Below are 8,109 nucleotides of genomic sequence, written 5' to 3' on the forward strand. Positions count from 1 at the left end.
TGTATTTTTAGTAGAGACAGCGTTTCACCATTTTATTTCAGTGCTCCGAAATTATCCTAGCCTGCATGCAAGAATGAGTAAAGTTCCCATAAACAAAAGTAGAGTTAGTGCTGTTGGCTATTTTGCTGTTTCACTTTTACAGTAGTACTAGAGAAGAGACTAAACCCAGGCCTATGGGGGAGAGGTATGTTTATTTATGGAAGTAAGAGTGGGGGGGTGGTGTTTGGATTAAAAGAGAGTGGAAGGGAAACCCAAAGGGTGATTCTGGGGGAAGCCTGGTTGGGAAGGAGAAGTCACTCAATTTTTCACCTCTATTCAGTTTACCAGTTTTGTCTTCTGTTGTTGAACTGGACATTTCACTCCTTTTTGTTTGTTTGTTATTTAGTTTTTGTTTCATAATCATAAACAACTCTGCAATCCAGCTAGGCATGGAAGGGAACAAGGAAAACATGGAACCCAAAGGGAACTGCAGCGAGAGCACAAAGATCATAGGATACTGCAAGCAAATGGGATGGAGAGGTCCTCTCCTGAGCTACAGAAGGAATGGTCTGATGGTTAAGATAAAACACAAGTCAAACTTATTAGAATTGTCCACAGTCAGAAACGGTGGTCTTCTTGCTGGTCTTGCCATTCCTGGATCCAAAGTGCTCCACGGCCTCCACAATATTCCTGCCTTCTTTCACCTTGCCAAAGACCACATGCTTGCCATCCAACCACTCAGTCTTGGCAGTGCAGATGAAAATCTGGGAACCATTTGTGTTGGGTCCAGCATTTGCCATGGACAGGATGCCAGGACCTGTATGCTTTAGGATGAAGTTCTCATCATCAAATTTCTCCCCATAGATGGACTTGCCACCAGTGCCATTATGGTGTGTGCAGTCACCACCCTGACACATAAACCCTGGAATAATTCTGTGAAAGCAGGAACCCTTATAACCAAATCATTTCTCTCCACTGCTCAGAACACGAAAGTTTTCTGCTGTCTTTGGAACCTTGTCTGCAAACAGCTCAAAGGAGATGCGGCCCAGGGGCTCGCCATCGACAGAGATGTCAGGGTCAAAGAACACGGTGGGGTTGACCATGTCTGATAGTACAGGGCTTCTGGCAGTGGCGGCGTCTGCAAAGCCCATTTCACTCTTGAAATGCACTTTTGAATAAAACAATCTCACCTGGGTGTCTACTTCAGTAATGTTTCCTTGGGAAGCCAGGCCATTAAATATGCCTCTCTGCTTACTTCATGTGCCTCATTGTTCTTACCCTGCAGGAGGAATCCTCAACAATTCATTCTGGGTTAAAATTTGCTTCAGGGTGCCTTCAAAAATAGAATGACTTAGGCCAATCTTGCCTTTTGAAATGCTCCAAATGAGACATGTTCCCTGTATCTGAAAAGTCTTTGACTGGGTAGGACAGCCACAGGAAAGACCTTTTAAATATTGACAAGTTTAAATATTAATAATCCCATTTCATGCATCACTCTAGTGCTCCTCCTCAATTTTTTGATCAGTCAATATCTCTCCCAATCACAGAGCAAAATCATAAATGACATAGTATTCTGAATCCAGTACTTTTTTTAAAATGTATTATAATCTAATAGTGTTTGTCAGGAACTCAACATTGGTTGGGCATTTGAAAATCAATCAATATTATTCCTCACGTTAACAGCAGAAAAAATATATGATAATCTCAGTAGATACCAAAAATTTTTTTTAATTCAACCCTGTGTATTATTAATGTAAACATCATCTTAGCAAATTAGAAACAGTGAATTCCCTAATTTGATACATCATATCTATAAGAGATGTACACATAACATCTCACCAAATCGTAAAATATTAAAATATTGAAAACTGACAATTTCTTATTGAAATAGGAAAACTCCCAATAACTGGACCCATTCTCTCACCCCCTGCCCCGCGCTCTTACCACCTCACCCAATAAAAACCCAAGGAGTTTCAATAGTGCCTTCCAGAATGATAAAATTTTCACCATAATCCTATTACCGCCTGAAGCAATTAGCAAGGTAAGTAAGTGTTAATCCCCACGATTGGATTTTGGTATCCGACTTCCTGTACAAGACAGAATGGTACAAAAACCCACAATCAGGGATGAACTGAGCCATTTGCTCTTTTCCTGGACTAGCTGTGTGACTGAGCCGGTCAAGCCTTGGGAGGCTGAAGCTATGGAGTTCCATCCATCAACCTTGGAAGAGCTGTCTTGGAGGCAGGCAGGGCCAGAGCCCCACATGCCATGGGACCTGAACCCAGAGCAAGCCTGAGCCAGGGCACTGGATAACTTCCTTGTGCTGAGCCGCCACTCCTGCCAATGCCATCAGCTCTGCGGGAGCTCTGCTGCGAGCTGGCTGCTGCACGGCACCCGCACGGGGCACAGAGCCCTTCCCGGAGATAAGAGGGGCCAAAAACGCCCTCGAGATTCCCATGTCCAGGAGTCAATGGTGAAACCACAAACGGGCTCCAGTCACCTCAAGAAGACGCAGATGCTACCGACGGTGGGGTCCAAAGCGGCCTGAACCAGCCGGGAGATGCCAGCGCCTGCAGAGGTGGAAGTACACACGCCCAGGGAGCCCTCTGCAGTTCAGGTCGCCCCCGGAAGCTGCTGAAAATCCGATTCTATCAGGAAGGAACTCGGAAAGGAGAGGAACCCCAGCCTTGCTGCAGGCCTGCAGTAGGACCCTCTTCAACTGCTGTTCTGGAAGGAGCCCGAGGCACCCCAGTGGGGACCCTCTTGCCGTCCCTGTGGACATTTGCACTGGAACTGCGCCCTGCACGCCTAAGAGCCTTGAGGTCTCTGCTGTGGAGATCATTCTTTAATTTGTTCTTCCTCTCCTGAATGTCCTAAACATTTTTCATTTAGAAAAACTCTCTTCATGGAATGAATGATATGTAATATGCTTAGGAACTGTTCTTTTAGATCTACTCAAAATTGCTATGGTTCCTCCATTGAAACTGTACACTTTGATTAAAGCTTTTCCCTTATCCTCCACCTGTGGAGTTGATTTTGAGCTGGTAAATCAAGATTGGTATAGATGAGCTGGGCGCGGTGGCTCACGCCTGTAATCCCAATACTTTGAGAGGCCGAGGCGGGAGGATCACGAGGTCAGGAGATCGAGACCTTCCTGGCTAATACGGTGAAACCCCGTCTCTACTAAAAATACAAAAAATTAGCCGGACTTGGTGGCGGGCGCCTGTAGTCCCAGCTACTCGGGAGGCTGAGGCAGGAGAATGGTGTGAACCCTGGAGGCGGGGCTTGCAGTGAGCCGAGATGGAGCCATTGCACTCCAGCCTGGGTGACAGAGTGAGACTCCGTCTCAATAATAATAATAATAATAATAATACTGCCACAAACATGGGTGTATAAATACCTTTTTGAATCACCACTTTCAAACATTTGGGATGTATACCCAGAAACAGATTTGCTAGATTGTGTAATATTCTATTTTTAATTTTTGAGGGGACACCATACTGTTTTCCATGTTTTTATTTTGAAGGCAAACTCTGTGGCTTTCTTTATAGTTAGACAATCAGTGAGGAGAGGGAGAGGAGGAAAAGCAGATTGTGAGACTTCAGAATTACATTGTGGCACCTAAGCTTGTCTACGTTGAAATTTAGAACTGTCACTATAGGAAAGAAAAATGTCTTCAGAGCGGCACAAAGTTAATGCCAACCCCTAGTTTCTGGGTCTTGATTTCTAACATCTGCATGACAGTACAATTTCAAAACCCAAAGTGTGGTTTCTCCTGTATGCCTTTGTATCTAAGTCCAGAGATTTTGATGTGCATGGCTAGAAGCTGAAGCTATGGTGGTGCATAAATCTTTCTCCTGGGTCACCTACAGAAAGAAGTGAGTGTCAGATGCTGCCGGTCTTGAGATGGGTGGAGACTGTGAGAGCATAGCCTCCCTGGGCAAACTGACCATACCCATGAGCCTTCAGTTTTGCTGGATCTTAAAGTACAATTAATGTGGATCCTTGAGGTGGGCAGACTTCACACTGGCAAGATTCTACAACTTCCTGGAATTGTCTGACCTGAAGCTGGTACCCTGGAACCTCATGGCTATCAATTCAAAAGGCACAGGGCTGTGGGGGTCTTCCTCATATCCCCCTAAATTTAATTTCCACCTGTACCCTGTTAATGTAAACTGCATGCCATTCAAGGAGATTTTATTGATGACTGTTCTTTTCTGTCACCAGGGAGGGCATGGTCAGTTTCAAGAGAACTCCAGCACAGTGGTCCACTGCCCCTTCCCACTCTGTTGATATCCACAGCTATACAAAGGCACCCTGGAGTTCAGCCTCCAATTCTGACCTGTATCACAGACCTTTTCATGCTCCTACCCACCCATATGTACTTCTAATCTTGACTCCACCCAACCCAAATCAATTCCACAAGTTGGGAATAAGGAATAGGCTTCAGTTGTCATGTATAAATAACTACGAATTCTGAGTTAACCTAAAAGTAAAGCTCCTTAGCATATTCTTGATTGCATAAAGATAGTTTTTATAATTGTGAAACCTTTAAGGCACTTTGGAGAGGAAGCACTAAATAAAGAATGATCTCCATCACAGAGGGCACAGTTTCAAGGAAGTTCACAATTTAAAAAAAGTTAATTTTGTTCCCACTTATAAGTGGGAGCTGGATGATGAGAACACATGAACATATAGAGGGGAAAAACGGACACTGGGGCCTATCAGAGGGTGGATGGTAAACAGAGAGAGAGGCAGGAGAAACAACTAATGGGTAATAGGCTCCATACTTGAGTGATTGATATGGTTTGGCTGTGTCCCCACCCAAATCTCATCTTGAATTGTAGCTCCCATAATCCCCTTGTGTATTGGGAGGGACCAAGTGGGAAATAATAGAACCATGGGGCCATTTTTCCCATGCTGTTCTCATGATATTGAATAAGTCTCATGAGATCTGATGGTCTTTGAAAGTGCAGTTCCCCTGCACATGCTCTGTTGCATGCTGCTATGTAAGACGTGCCTTTGCTCCTCCTTTCCCTTCCGCCATGATTGTGAGGCCCCTCCAATCATATGGAACTGTGAGTCCATTAAGCCTCTTTTTCTTTATAAATGACCCAGTATTTCTCCTAGCAGTATGAAAATGGACTAATACAGTGATGAAATACTGCATACGACAAACCCCCATGACACATGTTCACCTAAACAACGATCCCACACATGTACCCTGACTTAATGCCAACATCTAGTTTCTTTCAAAGAAATTGAAAGTTCTTTCAAAGAATTTCTTTCGAATAAATTGTTAAATTTTCACATAAATATTAGAATGTTCAAAATTAGTCATTGCAAACAACACGAATTTCAGAATATCCCTTTTATTTAGATGTCTTGCAACTATTTCTCTTATCTAAAATTGCATAGTCTTATATCTGCCTGTTTTTTAATAATTGTATTTAAAATATAGTTATATTTTTAAAATAAATATAACTTGGAGAGACCCGAGGTACTTGATATTGTCTGCACACATTCATTATCAATTCTCTACAAATTCTGCAGCCACCATCAGAATTCTTATGCTTCCTCTTTTGGAAGCTGTCAATTCTTCAATCTTAACATGTAATTTATGTATGACCCATTCCAGTGCTTCTCAGCCTTTATTAGCATTTGAAGATACTGTTCTTGCCATCGGTTTTTTCAAAGTATCTGCTGAGGCTGCTTCCTTTCAGTGATTACAGCTTCTTGAGTCAAAATAGTTTTTTCCTGTGTCCTGATGATGTGGTTTGTGTATATCTCTCATCTACTAAAACCATATTTGTAAATGAAATATTAGTAGATTTAAGTTCCATTGTTTTCTCTATAGGATTAACTACAGAATATTCTAACACATTTTGGTTCTTGCTGTACCAATAAGAGACTTCACAATGGAAGGCAGTTCATACTCTTGGTGGAGAAGTCTGTGGCTGTGCAACTCTCCAGAGGGATCTATGTCTATTCAGTACACCAACCCCAGCCATGCTCAAGTTCATAGGGTTTGGGCATTTGTGCATTCCAATTGTTGTAACAGTTTCCTATGAGTGGTCAAAGTCATAGCTCTGAAGTCCAGATTATGATGGAGCAGGCAGCCTGAAAGATGTCGAGGCAGTGCAGGATAAATGAGACAGAGGCTACACCTGCCCCACCTGACTCCCAGCACCCCAGCCAGCTTCACTGTGTGCCATCAACCCCACATGAAGGACATCCCAAACTCCTCCTTCACCACTTATTATTATACGATGTAACTTATAAACAATTTAAAGCAGGGGTCCCAATCTCCCAGAAACAGACTAGTACCAGCCTGTGGACTAATAGGAACCAGGCCACACAGGAGGAGGTGAGCAGCAGGCAAGAAAGCATTACTGCCTGGGCTCTGCCTCCTGTCAGATCAACTATGGCATTAGATTCTCATAGGAACACCAACCTTAATGTGAACTGGACCTACAAGAGATCTACCTTGCATGCTCCTCATGAGAATCTAATGCCTGAAGATCTCAGGTGGAACAGTTTCATCATAAAAACTGGACCTACAAGGGATCTACCTTGCATGCTCCTCATGAGAATCTAATGCCTGAAGATCTCAGGTGGAACAGTTTCATCATAAAACATCCCCCTAACCCTGACCACCCATCCATGGAAAAATTGCCTTCCACGCAACCAATCCCTGGTGCCAAAAAGGTTGGGGAGCTCGAGTTAAAGGACATTATTAATGTCTGTTTCCTGCCTTCATCTGGGAGGTCACAGTCAGCTTCGAAACTCCAGCAAGTGATCCACCCAGCTGTCCCCTCCCACCTTGTTAGTATCCACAGCTCCTGAAAGGCCCCCTGGGATTTAGACTAAAGCAAGATCGTACCATTGCATGCCAGCCTGGGCAAAAAAGTGAGACCCCCCCACCTCAAAAGAGAAAAAAAAAGGAAAAAGAAGAAGGAAAAAAAGCTCTGAGTTGGATCCCTGTCCCCTTTCTGTCAGCTTTGGGCCCATCTATACCAATCTTGATTTACCAGTCTTGATTTCACAGGTGGAAAATAAGGAAAAGGCTTTAAACAATGTGTACAATTTCAATAAAAGAACCATCATAATTTTAAGTAGATCTAAAAGAAGAGTTCCTTAGCACATTGCATATTATTCATTCCATGAAGAGAGTTTTTCTAAATTAAAAATGTTTAGGACGTTCAGGAGAGGAAGAACAAATTAAAGAATGATCTCTACAGCAGAGGCCTCAAGGCTCTTATGCGTGCAAGGCACAGTTCCAGTGTAAAAGTCCGCAGCGACGCCATGAGGGCACCCACTGGAGTGCCTTGGGCTCTTTCCAGGGCAGCAGTTAAGCAGGACGTGTCGCAGGCCTGCAGAAAGGCTGGGGTTCCTCTCCTTTCCGGGTTCCTTCCTGATGGAACCCTAGGTTTTCAGCAGCTTCCGGGGGCGGCCTGAACTGCAGAGGGCGCCCTGGGGGTGTGTACTTCCACCTCCGCAGGCGCTGGCATCTCCAGGCAGCTTCAGGCCGCTTTGGACCTCACCGTCGGTAGCATCTGCGTCTTCTTGAGGGGACTGGAGCCCGTTTGTGGTTTCAGCCATTGACTCCTGGACATGGGAATCTCGAGGGCGTTTTTGGCCCCTGTCATCTCCGGGAAGGGCTCCGTGCCCGGTGGAGGCGCAGTGCAGCAGCCAGCTCACAGCAGAGCTCCCACAGAGCCGATGGCATTGGCAGGAGTGGCGGCTCAGCACGGGGAAGTTATCCAGTGCCCAGGCCCAGACTTGCTCTCGGTTCAGGTCCCATGGCATGTGGGGCTCTGGACCTGCCTGCCTCCAAGACAGCTCTTCCAAGGTTGATGGATGGAACTCCATTGCCTCAGCCTCCCAAAGCTTGACCAGGTCCGGCCAAGTAGCTAGTCTAGGAAAAGAGCAAATGGTTCAGTTCATCCCTGACTGTGGGTTTTTATAACATTCTGTATTGTACAGTAAGTCGGATACCAGAATCCAACCATGTGGGGATTAACACTTATTACCTTGTTAATTGCTTTAAACCATGATAGGGTTGTGGTGAAAAGTTTATCATTCCAGAAGGCACTATTGAAATTCCTTGGGTTTCTATTGGATCAGGCT

At 44.5% G+C, this 8,109-nt stretch overlaps 2 pseudogenes; both read right to left on the minus strand.

Moving 5' to 3' along the window:
• Positions 1-581: 581 nt before the first annotated feature.
• Positions 582-1,094, minus strand: LOC129036802 (peptidyl-prolyl cis-trans isomerase A-like; annotated as a pseudogene).
• A 4,415-nt stretch (positions 1,095-5,509) lies between these two features.
• LOC129036159 (PRELI domain containing protein 3B-like) lies at positions 5,510-6,472 on the minus strand (annotated as a pseudogene).
• Between the last annotated feature and the right edge of the window lie 1,637 nt (positions 6,473-8,109).

The sequence above is a fragment of the Pongo pygmaeus genome, chromosome 4 (genome assembly GCF_028885625.2).
Source record: "Pongo pygmaeus isolate AG05252 chromosome 4, NHGRI_mPonPyg2-v2.0_pri, whole genome shotgun sequence".
Classification (NCBI taxonomy): domain Eukaryota; kingdom Metazoa; phylum Chordata; class Mammalia; order Primates; family Hominidae; genus Pongo; species Pongo pygmaeus.